The sequence below is a fragment of the Zootoca vivipara genome, chromosome 16, assembly GCF_963506605.1.
Source record: "Zootoca vivipara chromosome 16, rZooViv1.1, whole genome shotgun sequence".
Taxonomy (NCBI): Eukaryota; Metazoa; Chordata; class Lepidosauria; order Squamata; family Lacertidae; genus Zootoca; species Zootoca vivipara.
In genome coordinates, this window is record NC_083291.1 from 261,205 (window position 1) to 275,114 (window position 13,910).

The 13,910-nt window shown below is 42.3% G+C and overlaps 1 protein-coding gene across 3 annotated transcripts in view; it reads left to right on the forward strand.

Annotated features, from left to right (window-relative positions):
• Window positions 1–1,308: 1,308 nt before the first annotated feature.
• Window positions 1,309–13,910, forward strand: part of RFX3 (regulatory factor X3) — a 127,846-nt gene continuing 115,244 nt past the window's right edge. For 2 of the 3 annotated variants that reach the window (XR_009556874.1, XM_060268982.1), the window contains exon 1: window positions 1,419–1,529. The gene's annotated coding sequence lies outside the window, so the exon portion shown is untranslated. Of the gene's footprint in view, window positions 1,530–13,910 lie in introns of all 3 variants that reach the window. The other variant, XM_035140656.2, reaches the window with a different exon arrangement.

Genomic DNA, 13,910 nt, shown 5'->3' on the forward strand with positions numbered 1-13,910 from the left:
CCTTCCTTCCGGCAGACTGGTTTCTTGTAGGCATGTTATGCTGTGTGGTAAGAAAAAAATCACCGCAGACATGGCAGTTTATCTTCTTGCGCGGCAAAATGAGTTTTGTTTTAGAGGTGTCATGTGCCACTTAGGCACAAAGATGCTCAGGTCTACTTACACATTAACACAAACCTCTACTGTGTACCCCAATGACCAAGGCTCTTGGCTAGGCTTCTTCTCAGAGTCCACGTTTTCTGATCTGGAGCAGCTCCCCCCTTGGGGACCTCCACCCACAATCCAAAGGAAACACAGGGGGACCTTGCTTCTCAAACTTAATCCGTTCTGGGAGTCCATTCGACTCCCCAACCCGTTCGAAAACCAAGGCATGTGGAAGCCGCGCCGGACGTTTGGCTTCCGAAAAAAGTTTGCAAACCAGAACACGCACTTCCGGGATTGCGGGGTTTGGGAGCCGATTAGTTCGGCCACTAAGTCATTTGGAAACCAAGGGACCGCTGTCCTGCTGACCATGCCATTCCCTGGCCAGGAGCACAGGAGGAAGCTGACGGGGAGCTGCTGCAAGGGCTCCTTTGGGCCTGGCCGTGGGAGCGGAGCCCTCAGTCCGCCCCGAGGGGGGCCCTTTCCCAAGAGAACCCTTCTTCACCTCGGGCGCGCCTTCCTCTCTCCGCCGGGGACCCCGAGGCCTCTCGCCCTCCGCCGCCGGGGACCCCTTTGCCGCTCTCCGCCCTCCCCCCCCCCCCGCCAGGCAACCAGGCCGGCCTTCCTCCCTCAGAGGGGAGCGCGCGCGGACGGAGCGGCGAGGCGCGAACTCGGCGCTTCTCCTCCTCGACCTCCCGCCTCAGCAGCGCTGCTGCACATCCGGGCCCCGCCGCCGCCCTGGCCTCGCTCCCCCTCCTGCCGAGCCCCCTGGGCCGGAAGTGACGACAGACAGGTTTCCCCCACGCGGGCGGGCGGGAGTGAGGCGTCGCGGCCCCTCCCTGCTCGCGCGCGGGGGGGGGAGTGTCGGGCGTCCGAGCGCGACGAGGGAGGAGGAGGAGGAGGAGGCGGCCGGGCCGAGTCGAGGCGCCGCGCGGGCCAACGGTCCCCCGCCGCCGGGTCCGGACTCGCGCAGGCGCGGTGATGCGCCGGGCGAGCCCCCTCCCCGCCGCGTCTCTGGCCCGGGAGTGGGCGGCGGGCTGTCCGTCAGGGCCGAGGCGCCGCCTCTTCCGGCGTGCGAGGCTGGGCCGGCGCCTGCTCGTCTCCTCCCTCTGTGGGTCTCTCTCCCTTTTGTGAGTTATAGCAACGGTTGCCTTGAGAGCCAGGCGCCATAGTCACCGTAGTCCTGGCGACTGTTACCCACCAACAACAACGGCTCCGCTCCGACTCCGCCGCCGCCGCCGCCGCCTCCTCCTCCTCCTCCCGCCGCGGCTCCTCCTCACCCCCGTCCTCCTCCTCCTCCTCCTCCTCACCCCGCGGCGCCTCAGCCTCGCCCACCACCACAACCAGCAGCCCGAGCAGCGGCGGCGCCCCGGCAGCCCCCCTCAGCCCAGGTGAATATGCGCCTCGCGTCCCCCCTCCCTCCCCTCCCCCTCCCTTTCCCGGCCTGGCTCTGCCCGGGGAGGGGAGGGGGGGGAGACCGGCTGCCCCGCGAGAGCGACGCGCGTGGAAGAAGAGAAATCCCCGTGGCGGCGCCCCCCCCCCCGCCCGGCCTGCTTGGCGTCCTCCTCGCGGCGGCGCCCCCTCCCCCACCGGAGGAGTGGGGAGGGGGCGCGGGGGGCAGAGCTTTTTGTTTGCTTCGACCTGCTGCTTTGGGGTGGCTTTTTTTGGAGGGGGGGTAAGGTCACAAACTAAACCACACTCTGTGGGGTTTGCAAAAAAACCCCAAAACCCACTAGCGGCAATGCAGACCCCCCCCCTTTGGGACTTGCCTGCTGTTTGCCCATTCGAGATGGTGGTGTCGCGGGGGGAGTCAGGTGCAGCGGGCGGGCGGTCCGCATCTCCCTCCCTCCGGGTCTCGCTTCGGATTCAGCCAGCCCCAACCCCCCCCCTCTCTCTCGGAACTGGCGTGTGGGCCTGGGGCTCCCGTCGGGGTTGCGAGGCTCTGTGTGAACTTTTCTCTCCTGGTCCTCCTCCTCCTCCTCCTCCCCCCCTCGCTGCCTCTCTAACCTCTTCTGGGCTTTGGGGTGAGCAGTTGCTCCTGTGACTTGGTCATTCGCATGGAAATCGCGCTCCTGCTTTAAACACCTCACTACAGAAACACAGGTTCATGGGGAGAAATCTGGCAGAAATTCAGCTTTTGCATGCTCGAGTTTTAATCCAAATTTACTGCCTGTGCGTAACTTGGCTATACTGTAGCTTGCCCACCTGGAGTGTGTCTGTGGCTGGTAGAGAATCTGCATTTTATGTTTTATTAACTGGTGCCATGAGATTAGAGGGCACTCACGTAAAGAAAATAAATGTCATTTTATTTATGAGACTTCTTAAAAATGGGCATGAAGAAAAGAGAGGGGGAAACATGTACCTAGAAATTTTATTTATTAATTAATGTAGTTTTTAGTGGTATCTTACCCAGGGACCCAAGTGGCGCTGTGGTTAAACCACTGTTTCTCAACCAGTGTGCCTCCAGATGTTTTGGGACTACAACTCCCATCATCCCTAGCTAGCAAGACCAGTGGTCAGGAATGATGGGAGTTGTAGTCCCAAAACATCTGGAGGCACACTGGTTGAGAAACACTGCGTTAAACCACTGAGCCTAGGGCTTGCTGATCAGAAGGTCGGCGGTTCGAATCCCTGTGACGGGCTGAGCTCCCGTTGCTTGGTCCCAGCTCCTGCCAACCTAGCAGTTCGAAAGCACGTCTAAAAGTGCAAGTAGATAAATAGGAACCGCTACAGCGGGAAGGTAAACGGCGTTTCCATGTGCTGCTCTGGTTTGCCAGAAGCAGCTTTGTCATGCTGGCCACATGACCTGGAAGCTATACGCCGGCTCCCTCGGCCAATAACGCGAGATGAGCGCGCAACCCCAGAGTCGGTCATGACTGGACCTAATGGTCCTTTACCTTACTGTTTTTTCTTGCAACTTTTTAATTCCCCCGAATTCTGAAACTGATCAACCATAAAGAATTATGAATCTTCTGAACTTGAAATATCTGTGTATTTAATCATTTTCTTGTTGCTAGTTAAGATCTGCAGATTAATACTTAGAGCATATGGTAATCACTTTTTCTTTCTGGACGAAAGGTAACATATGTGATGCCTGTTCCTCAGTGCAACTGCTTGTTGATGTTCAGTTACTTTGCACCTGACCCCACTCCCTTTTAATATACTGTAGCCCCAAATCACCTTTCAATGAGTAATGCTAGTCACTGGAGTCAATGTGTTATTTAGACTATAAGTGCCTGTACCTGCGTGTATGCTCAATTTAACTCAGTTAAATAGGACTTACTTCTGTGTTGATCTTCATGGATACTAATGACATGAAAAGTCTTGTTACTTCACTGCCTTTTATTATTATGCTTTTTGGATTGGTGCTAATGTTTCCTAACTGGATTCCTGTAATTTAATTGTTAATAATTGTTATTCCTCACATTTGTGAAACCTGCATGGAACTAGTTGTTGTTTGTAGCAGTGCCAACAGAAAGATATTGATTTATTTGACAGAGCAACCCCTGAAGAATGTGGCAGTGTCTATTATTCCTTGAATTGTCAAGTGCAGAGCAGATTAGGTTAGATAATTGATGCTTTGGTAAAGCTGGGACTATTTCTGAATTGAGATTTGTGTGCCACATAGTTTTATTCCATAAACATATCTTACACCTGCTATGCTAAAGGTACATGATAATTCAATGAAGATTGAACAGAAGAAACAATACATCATTCTCCTATTACACATTAACATGTGAATGTTGAATACAATTATTTTGCTTGTGCAGAAAATAAAGCCACTTCAGAATATAGTTTACCTGTTTATAGTCTTTTAGGGTGACAGTGATTTTCTTCATTCCTCCTATTCGTTGCATCCACCTGTTGTCTTATTTTAGATGTTTATAGCTAGGAAACGGATCTGATGATTGTCTTCTCTCTAGCACATTTAATATAACAGTGCGGTCCTTGATCAGCGAGAGATTAGTCTTCCAAAGGCAGAAAGCAATAGGGTAGGATATTTGTCTAGTCTGGAAAGTTTAGTAAGATACCTTATGATCTGATAATTCAAGGAGGGAACCCTTTCCCCACCCACAACAATTCACCAACTAATCAGATTGGGGGGTTGGGGTTGGGGGGGGAATGGAATATTTGTGTCTTCTAATGACAGGTTCGGTAGCCATAGCCATACTTGTTACTGATACTTCAAGTTACAGGTAGGTAGCCCTGTTGGTCTGACGTAATCGAAACAAACAAACAAAAAAATTCCTTCCAGTAGCACCTTAGAGACCAACTAAGTTTGTCATAGGTATGAGCTTTTGTGTGCATGCACACTTCTTCAGATACAGAAGTGTGCATGCACACGAAAGCTCATACCTATGACAATTGCATACATCTTTATGGATGGAAAATCCCTCTCTGTGTGAAGCTCTGCACCACTGCCATGATGCTTAAAGGTACTTTGGACCTCAGTTTGGTTACTGATCTCTCATAAGTGAGTTTGATTTTGGGGAGCTGCTCGTTTGGGCAGGAAAAAGAATGTTAGTAGACATTTTGGGCCTTCTTGTTGAGAAACTATATGAACATTTAGGGTTTGATTATGGTGATTCTGTTATTGCCCCCTCTATTTCTTTTGCAAGTACTATTTAACACATTGTTTTCTACTTGCCGTACTTTTTAAAAATTGTTCCTGTATATTCATTATACTTTTGTATATTCCTAATGACTTATCCAGCAGAATAGCAGATGTTATGCTAGCCGGTCCTGACAAGAACAGTTGGTATTTTTAAAGATATGTGCAGCTTAGAGTACATAGCTGAAAAAGTGTGATTAAGGATGGATTTAAATTCATCTGGTGTTATAACCTCATTAAAACTTTGGATTTTAGGCACTGGTGCTCTCTTCATGTTCACAATATTTTAAAAGGATTTTTCCATGTGGTATAAATAAAAAGCAAGGTATGTGTCTTAAAAGCCTGATCCTAAAGATTTGTTGTAAATTGGAGCATAGGATAGACTAATACTTAATTGTTCCAGCACCACCCAACTAATGTATAATTGGCTTGCAGAACTGTATACTCAAGCACCATAGTACGAATATTCTCCTAGACCAGGGGTCAGCAACCTTTTCCAGCCGTGGGCCGGTCCACCGTCCCTCAGACCATGTAGTGGGCCAGACTAGATTTTTTTGGGGGGGGGGATGAACGAATCCCTATGCCCCACAAATAACCCAGAGATGCATTTCTAATAAAAGCACACATTCTACTCATGTAAAAACGCAGGCCCCACAAATCACCCAGAGATGCATTTTAAATAAAAGGACACATTATACTCATGTAAAAACACACTGATTCCTGGACCTTCCACGAGCCAGATTGAGAAGGCGATTGGGCCGCATCCGGCCCCCAGGCCTTAGGTTGCCTACCCCTGTTCTAGACTTTGCTGTGTTTAAATTATCTTTTACTTGACAATGGTTATGAGAGAAAGTTTACATTATTATCCTACCCTGTTTCTCATATTTTAAGACATACCCATAAAATAAGCCATAGCAGGATTTTTAAGCATTCAAGGAATATAAGCCATACCCCGAAAATAAGACATAGTGATAGGCGCAGCAGCAATGCCGGCCGCGGCAGGAAGAGGAGGAAAAAAATAAGACATCCCTTGAAAATAAGCCATAGTGTGTTTTTTTGAGGAAAAAATAAATATAAGACATGTCTTATAATATGAGAAACACGGTATCTGCTATATCTTTGGATTCACATGGCCACTTAATTCTAGAAAATTGCTACTGGTATTTTGTGAAGTCAATACAGTCTATTGAATAACTGACATGTACAGTATTCATGTGAAAAGCCAATGCAAGTTGTGCATGCATACATTTTAAAGATTGCTGAGCTTACATTGGACTGAACATGCATCAAACCTATGGTAGAAAAAGTTACTTGCTTTGTCGCATAAGGTGTGTAGGAGTTTTCTGCATGTTGGGGTGCTTTTGTAAATTAGAGTTTTTTTCAAAATTTATTTTTTTCACAGGCTTTGGAGGGAATATGATCATCATGCTTATTGTTGGTCTGTGGTTTTTTTCTATAATTCTCTTTTTGTTAAATGTGATAGGGTTTTTTTAATTGTATATGTTAGTTGCCTAGAGACATTATGTATTGGGTAACAAATCAGTTATATAATAATTAGTAATAATAGATAAGTTTTATCCTTCAGTGGTCAACCAGCATTCCCAAGGCAGTTTACAAAATCTTCCTCTTAACCACCTCCCACAGCTCTAAGTGTGCATCAGATATTTTGCATGAGTATGTTTGCGTATAGTAAATGTAAGTGTATTCGTGGGCTATGACTTGCGAAGCTAGTAAAATGATTGACAAGGTATGTGGCTCTCGGCTAAAGATGGCTAAAAGTCACCTTGAGCCTGGGGGAAAAGGCGTCATGTAAATGCCAAGTTATACATTTTCAAAAAGGATTAACAGTGTGATTGAATTACTGGAAATGTTAGTGTTTCATTAAATACAAAGTACTGACTCAAAAAGGTAGAATAATGTAGAATAATATTGTATACCGGTAATATACAAGCCTGAGAGCACTCGTTATAGGTCAGGGAGCGATCAAACAGCACCCCACCATTATAAAACTTTAATGTAACCACTTTAAATCAAGATGCTTCGTCCTAGCCACATTCAATTTGGCATAAATAGTCTATGTGGTGGACTTCATAAGGTTCAAAAAAATCTTTTGAAAATGTTCAGGGTGCAACAGTTTAATGTTTATCATTTGAAGTGCTGTCCTGTTTGTTATCATTTTTTGCTCCTTTAACGTCCCTTCTACCATTTCTTCTGCTGGATTAAATAGTAAAAATAAATAAATCTAGAAAATTGAAGGGATTTTAACTTTCCTTGTTTGATGAAACAGTCTTGGTCGTTATAATCCAACATTGCACAAATCTGGAGCAGATTTGGGAGGTTGGAAGGAGTGGAAAGGCAAGTACTTTTGTGCTGGCAGAAGTCTCTTCTGCTTGTGCCAGGAGGCTGCTGGAATACAACCTGTGTTCATAAGAATATGAGATTTTAGTTAAGACTCGAATTTCAGTTTTAAGTTAACCCATTAAGTAAATGCAAGGTATATTGCTACATACGGTATGCTTAGGGCCAGATTGACTCTTCTTGAGTAAAATCTGTTCTCCAAAGAACACTGACTGCCACCATACTGAGGAGGTGTAAAGCTAATGAAACTAGGAGGATGTGGAAAGAGGGGGAGTGAGTGGGATTGTATGAGTGCAACAGATTGATTGTGAAGTACTTGGCTCTACGTGTGGGGATTGTGCTAAGTGCCTGTAGGAGGTTGGACCAACGATGAATGGACTCAAACAAGTCCAAGAGATCTTGATAGCTAAATAAAGATACCAACTTGGTCTTCATCTAGTCAATGATGATGATGATGATAATTATTATAATACTTTAATACTTTATAATACTTTATTTTTTGTACCCCACCCATCTAACTGGGTTGCTCCAGCCACTCTGGGTGGCTTCCAACAGGGTGTAGATTGCATGTTAATTTGGGCTGTAGTTTATATACATACAGTGGTACCTCGATTTACGAAGATAATCCGTTCCGAAGGCGCTTCGTAGGTCGAAAATTTCGGAAGTTGAAAAAGCGGCTTCCCCTTAAAACAAAAAACCGGATGTTCAATGTTTTAGTTAAGAAATCAATTTGACAAATATACGGAGTGGACGAGTTGGATTGACATAAGTATGAAAATGAAATACAATACATTTGTAAAGTAAGCGTTTAACAATGGATTTATGGATTTAAACGTAAAGAAAGATAAACCGTGCAAATTGAAAACAAGTCTTTAAAAAGGCAATCGAAGGCAGAGTGGAAGCCATATTTTAATATCCGTTATAATATTTGTTATATACTTAATGCAAATTCCCTTTTTTCTTTATTTTTATACCTATTCTTTTTTTCCTTCCCCCCTTTTCCCCCCCTTTTCCCTTCTAAGTTTTGAAGGATTCCGTTATGTATAAAACAAAGTTGGTGAAATATTGATGTAAGCGAAATATACCTGGTTGTAATTATGTAAATTAAATAAAGATTATTAATAAAAACAAACAAACAAAAAAACCGGTAACATTCGCAAGTCAAGTAAACCGCATCTAAAACTTTGTAAGTTGAGGAAACCGCATCTAAAAGCGCCACAGTTTCCCTTTGGAGGTTGGGAAAAAATGTAAGCGTGTGGCCGTTTTTGCTGCTCGTAACTCGAAAAATACGGAAGTCGAGTACTTCGTAAGTCAAGGTACCACTGTACTTGCCTTCTGAAAGACAAGTTGGAGAAAGTGAGTGTGTCATGGCTAAACTCAGAACTGAACTGCCATTGTCTGAATAGTCACTTTTGGTAGTGCATTGTTAGACCTACCCCTTCCTGCTCCCTGCTTTTTTTAAAAAAAAAAAACCCAAAACAATAGAGTTATGGGATCAAAATCAGAAGATGTAAGAAACTTCAAAATTTAATCATGCACCAAAAGAAGGAAAAAGAGAAAGAAAGAAAGAAGTTATTATTTTAAGTGCCTAATCTTAACTTCTGCAACATGTAAAGAGTAAACACACCTATTGTGCTTGCTTCCAGTTTAGCTTCCCTGCATAAATGTTCTGCCTTGGACTTCCATCCTAAATTGTCTTTCTCTGTCGTTGGGGCACATAAAAGGAGCCATTGCTATATCTGTGTTTAATATGCTCTTAAATTTTAAATTCTAAATTCAGATTAACTTCTTTCCTAGATACAGAACACAGTTCTATCAATGTTTAACAACAAATTGTTTTGCTGTATAAATTCCAAATTTTAATTTTGACAGCCAATCCCTTGCAAACCTTATTTTAGTCTCCAAATGCAACTTTGTATATGTTTACCTACAAGTTAAACCAGCAATGTGATTAACTAATTTATTCTTATCAAAACATCAAACTTGTTATGCTTATAAATTCTAAGAATTTATTTATTTTAAACTGAGCCAACTTGTTACATAGTCCAGTCCTGTGCCTGTTTGGTATGACGTCTGCAAAATCATAACGTAAGGACTTGACCCCTTCTGGAAAGGTCCCCCACTGGACTTTGAAGTCCACCAAGTGGCCCACATCCTATCTCTAATATTCCTGCTAAGAGCAGGTCACCTTTGTCAAACTATCAGTGTCAGCTTATGATCAGAAATGAGTTTTAACAGCAGCAGACTGACATGAAACAAACAAAAAGAACAAGCTTTTAAAGTATTTAAGTTATTTATTTTCAATGCTGATTTTGAGGGAAATTGTCTTGCATTTAATTTGACAAGTTATAAATTAATCAGAAATTTTTAAGGAACTAAAACAAACTTTCAAACCGACTATTAAGAAGTTAGCATGCTGTTGTTGGTTTTTTTTAAGTTGGGTTCTTTGCCAGAGGAATAAATGCTTAGTTTAAGTACCCCAAAGTGCATTTTTTAATTATGAATGATGCTATTCATCTTATCTAAGAATAAAGGGAGAAAACTGCATGTTTATGTTCAAAAGTAATATTTTCCCAACATGTACATTAATCAATAGATGACATTATTTATGGGATTTAAGCACTGGTGGATGTGAGCAGTATTTGTGCAAAGGTTCCCAGGTGCAGTGTAGCTCGGGATTTTGAAGATCTAAGATTAGGTGGAAAGACTCTGGTTTCTTCAGCTGGTGAGGGACAGATGGTTGCTTGAAACAGGTGTCACTTTTATTTCTCATGTATTGTGCTGGGACTTCCAGTGGCTAACAAAAGGACTGCCAAAAGCATGTGGCAACGGCATCATCTGCATTTTTTATTAGCAAAATGTAATCTTATGTTGTACTTTTCTTTGGGAAGCATTTTACTTGGCTGAGTGTTTTATTAGTCTCACACTTTTCAGAGCACATTCTTATACTTAAAAAAAGCCCTAATCCTCTTAGGAGGTGGTTGTTTTTAATAAAAAGGAGTGTGCATGTGTGCATTAGAAATGTAATTTAGCAGTGTTTCAGTCTATGCAGGTAGAGGTGATCCTAGTAATTTGCTTTATAAAGCAAGGAACAGGACTACTTTTATTAACATTCATTTTGATATAAAATTAATGACAGCCAATCTGAACATATATTGCTCTGCAAAATATCGTTTGTCTTTTGAAGGGGAGATTATTCTTCAGTGGGTGGGTGGGTTGTTGATTTTTGGCCTGACAACAAAAATGTAGGCTAATTTGTCATTGTTACTCTTTCACCATCTAATGTGTGCATCCTATTAAAGTTGATATACTAATGCACACTTAAGATGAGAAGGTGGAGTTTGTGAGCCCGCAGGCTTTTGGGGGGAGTGAAAAGTTTTGTTTTAAAATTATTTTTTGTGTAATGTACGCTGAATCCATTAGACTAGGGTAGGGGACACTAACTAACCAAATACTAAACAGAATGTGTAAATAGTATTGGCTCTGTGCACATAAAACCGGCAGCTGCAGTACTTTGACTTATTTTTAGGCTGCTGTTGATATGCACAATTTGCCCAGAGATTCTATGCTTACATTTGTGTGATAAACGTAACTGTGTCGTGCAATATACTTTTGTGTGTGTGTGTGTGTGTTGTTGTTGTTGTTGTTGTTTTTACAATTGTGCTATGTTCCTACATAATTCAGCAAACTACTAATCTGTGGACTATTCTTCTATGTAGTTCTTAGGTATGTATACATTTCTGTTAGGAAGATCAGTGTCTGTGTTCAATGATTGGTTGTCATGATTTGAAAGGAGAATTGCAGTCCAATCCTGTTTATGTAAAGTATAACCGTGTAGAATGTGATCTACCCATTAGAAAACATACATAGGATTGTAGTCTCCTTAAAATGTAACATTTATCATGTTGATCCCTGACCCCCCTCTACTACTACTGTGTTTCTCCGAAAATAAGAAACCGTCTTATATTTATTTTTCCTTAAAAACAAAAACACACTATGGCTTATTTTCAGGGGATGTCTTATCCCCCCCCCCTCCTGCCGCAACCAGCAAAGCTGCTGTGCCTATCACTATGCCTTATTTTTGGGGAATGGCTTATATTCCTTGAATGCTTAAAAATCCTGCTATGGCTTATTTTATGACTACGTCTTAAAATAGGGGAAACAGGATACTACTACTAATTTTATTATTTGTACCCTGCCCATCTGACTGGGTTGCCCCAGCCATTCTGGGCAGCTTCCAACATATATAAAAACATAATAAAACATTAAACATCAAAATACTTTTCTTTACTTACTCTCATTGTTTGTGCTTCAGGCTGCGTTAACTGAGGGACTAAAGAGAGCAACTTGCTGCTTTATTTCTTTCCTCAAAACTTACTTTAGAAAACAGGTGTGAAGAAAATAGTGTGATCTGAAATATCAGCCCTTGTCCTCTGAATTTTGGTTGTTTAAAGCATGCTTCAAATCACAGCCAAGTAGTAGGCTGATCTGATGGTGCTGTGATGCCAGCTCTTGTACCAGCAGAATATAGTCATAAATGATCTCCAGATGTTTTGGACTACAATTCCCATCTTCCCCGACCACTGGTCCTGTTAGCTAGGGATCATGGGAGATGTAGGCCAAAACATCTGGAGGGCCTCAGTTTGGGGATGCCTGGCTTAGAAGCACAATAGCACTAGAAGTTCACAGAAGAGCACTAACGGACAATTTCCCTATATCTCTGCAATGGTGCCACCAGACACCCTCAGTTATATTTTATTTGCACAATCAGAGAATTTCAGGAAGGAAAAAGTCATATTGAAAAATACGACTTTCAAGCCACCTGGCCCCAAAATGGCAACTAGACATTCTGTTTTGGTGACTGTAACCCAGTTTAAGGAGCCATTTTGCACTTAAGTAATATTTCTGAGTTTCTAACACCAATCTACTTCACATCTTTGGTTGATGTAACATTAAGATGATGTTTACTTTATTTTCACAAAATAAATACACCTCAAAGCAGTTTACAAAAACAGAAAAATGAAGAAAAATGTACAACCCTACTTGAAAACAAAAAATAAAATATTAAAACTACCTTAGGATTGCACAGGCATGATCTTTGGGATTCTGTTGACACCCCCTTGCCACTGCTCCCCACTTCGCTTCCAGCGCCATCTGTATATCTTCCCCAGTGCAAGAAGGCTTTGCAGCAGAGTTTTGCTGTTAAATGAATCAATGTGCATCTCTAGAGCTACAGACAATTTGGGAGTCTTTCGTTTATGGTTTTGCATTGGTTAAGTTAATGTCAGATTTCCATGAGTAGAACTATCAAATCAGCAGTAAATGTTCCAAACACCTTCAAGGTATACTAATATTTTATAGTCATGCTTGCACAACACTTCTCTTTCCTATGGCTTTAAAAAAGATTTTCATTTTTTTCTAATAACATTTATGGAGCAGATTGGTAGAAAGTGGCACAGTTTTATACCCTCTTAAATTTGCTTAATCAGCAGGTGGACACAATGTAGCTGATTCATTGTAACTTGCATAATTGGAAGAGGAAAACTTTTTTTAAAGTTGGATCTTTCTCATTTGCCCAGGTTTCTTGTTTCCTTTCATTTATTTATTTTTCTATAAGGGGCCATCCAGATTGAAAACCAGTATTTTCTACATTAAGAAATTGTTATATATCAGTACTTCAGAGGCTTTGTTGAATTCACAAAATCAGCAGTTGACCCATAAGTCTTGGAAAGATTTTGGCTTTTGGTTTTCATGTTCAAGGGAAAACTAATTCGTATCCACCCATCAATCTGCCTAATTTGTATGAAGCTTGTGGGAGGGACATGTATGATGGAGTTCTCAAAAATAAACATTTTCTACTGTACTTGCTCAGGACACATAACTGTAAAACATATTTTGGAAACTATGGTAGTCCTTCTGGAATATGAATACTTCGGGGAATTTAGTTTAAATGATGTGCGGGGGAGCAACTTCCCAATCTGAGCAGGACTCTTGTCCTGGAGGACAGGCTGATGGGGGTCTGGCAGGGCTGGTCTAATAACTAGCAGTCCGGTAATTAGCATCCTTTGTCATCATTAACAAAGATCCAAGAATAGGTAACATTAATATAAGTTACTATGAGTAGAGGAATGCTCTTGGAAGGTACAGGAGTAGCAATAGAGACAATTTAGTTGTTGATTTTTAAATTGAGGTTTTGTTGAGAAAATATAACAATGTAGCAATTAAATGTTTAACCATGATGTTTTCCAGAAAGATGGTGGAGTGGGACATGGGGAGAGGAGGGGTGTGTGTTGACTGATGTGTCTATCAAGTGTGTCTTTTGGCTTGGGGGGGGGAGGTGAGCTGCTGTGAACAGAACACTTGGAAAGAATAAAAGCAGGGGAGAAATACTCAACTTTCCCATTTGTGATCTGTCAAGAAAGAAGTTTTGGAGGATGGGTGAGAACTCTGGGGAATCCTAGCCATACAAGAAGGAGTTAAAAATCGGGGCGAATAGATGCTTGAGGTTTGTTCATTGATTACCATATTTAGGTTGACACAACCTGTAAGATTCATTACGTATTCATGAACTTAAATAAAGGTGAACTCTCAAGTGCTTCCAGTGTTAAAGAATATAAGCAGGCTGTTCGTAGACTTTTCTTTTTTCTGTCATCTCACCTGATGTTCACTACATTTAATGTGATAACAGGCTCTTCAGAGACAGTATCCTTCTAGATGTTAAATGTGGATCTTAAGTTTTATGGGACCTCTGAATAGTACTACAGCATACATAGAATAGGTTTCCTTCTGTTAACCACTGTGA